Source organism: Salvelinus sp. IW2-2015, unplaced genomic scaffold, assembly GCF_002910315.2.
Source record: "Salvelinus sp. IW2-2015 unplaced genomic scaffold, ASM291031v2 Un_scaffold3336, whole genome shotgun sequence".
Lineage (NCBI taxonomy): Eukaryota > Metazoa > Chordata > Actinopteri > Salmoniformes > Salmonidae > Salvelinus > Salvelinus sp. IW2-2015.
The window spans coordinates 39,417-40,766 of record NW_019944620.1 but is presented as its reverse complement, the minus strand read 5'-3'; the positions used below and the strand labels follow the sequence as shown (position 1 = coordinate 40,766).

The 1,350-nt window shown below is 39.4% G+C and overlaps 1 protein-coding gene across 1 annotated transcript in view; it reads left to right on the top strand.

Annotated features, from left to right (window-relative positions):
* Nucleotides 1-1,350, top strand: part of LOC112075679 (uncharacterized) — a 23,948-nt gene that overhangs the window by 12,852 nt on the left and 9,746 nt on the right. The gene's annotated exons all lie outside the window — the stretch shown is intronic.

The window sequence follows — 1,350 nt, the reverse complement described above, 5'->3', positions numbered from 1 at the left end:
GGGCAGAGAGAGTTCACCTATCCACCCTCTCAGTTCTACTGGTGATGCTGCTGATTGTTATTCTATTGGGCATTTTCATTTGTGTCAAAAGGAGGTGGAGATGCACTTTCTCCCAGATGAAACTTGCCAACGTTGATGCAAAATTGTCAGAGGAAATGATCCTGTCTTCAGATTCTGAGACCTAATAAAATGTTGGGACACAACTTTGTCAATTCAGCTAAATTCACAATGAAAATAGGACTGCCCACACTATCATTTTTATTATTATTGCAGTATTACAGATGTAGGATCTTAATTTGAGCCATTACGCGACAGCAGGAAAATAACACTGCAGCAACAGGAAAAATCCTACAAGCTTTACATTTCCTGCAACAGGGAAACAGACACAAAATGTTGGAAAGATTCTGTTATGGTCAGTCAATCTTTCCTTCCCCTCAACAAAGTACTGTAAAGGATCAGTTTGGGGAGACTGTTGACAATAACCAACATCTGGGCATTAGTCTAGATCTGCATTTATACATTTTATAGGCTGGTTTGGCATCCTGAGCATTAACAATTGTAATCTGGTAGTTATTTCGGTTATGTAATCTGTCATTTCTAATCATGACTATTCATTAATTTCAGAATGTACTCTATATCTGTTCTGTATTAGCTGATATCCAGTATCTTACCCAGAAGGAGAATCATGTGATCATGTGTATGAGGTCTGTTTATTATTGGAATGTCTTTACAGTGTCTCTGTGTTGTATTGTATGTAATGTATGTTACCCCCAGGCTGTACAGTAATACCTTTATTACAGACAATAAAATGTAGCTGAATTTATTACTGCATTGATTCATGTTAACTACAACATTAATTAATGTAATAAAGCAATGTCAAGTATACCATAACTTCTCTCAGGAACTTGTTTATCCCTGTGGAAGGGAGAGAAATCTGACACTCTATTTCACTCCAGTTTAAGACTGTCATGAGTATTAAACTAAGGTGAATGGTGTATGCATTATAAACAATTAAACAGTTTTATGATAGGAAGCCTTTATTGGGGAATGAATTTGTTCGATTGTAGTCATACATTACTTATGTGCTTCCATCACCAAAAAACCTACATCAATGGTATGGCGAGGACCCGACCTGCCCCCTCTGCCCAGCTCCAGCGACTCTCAGGCATATAATGACAGGTTGCAAGACCAGCCTCTCACAAGGCCGCTACACCTGGAGGCACAATCAGGTCCTCAAGAGCCTGGCTGCAGCACTTGAGACCAAGAGGAGTGCAACCAATTCATTACCTCCAAAAACAAGCAATCCCGTCAAAACAACAACATTCATCCGGGAGGGACAGAAAAGGCCCA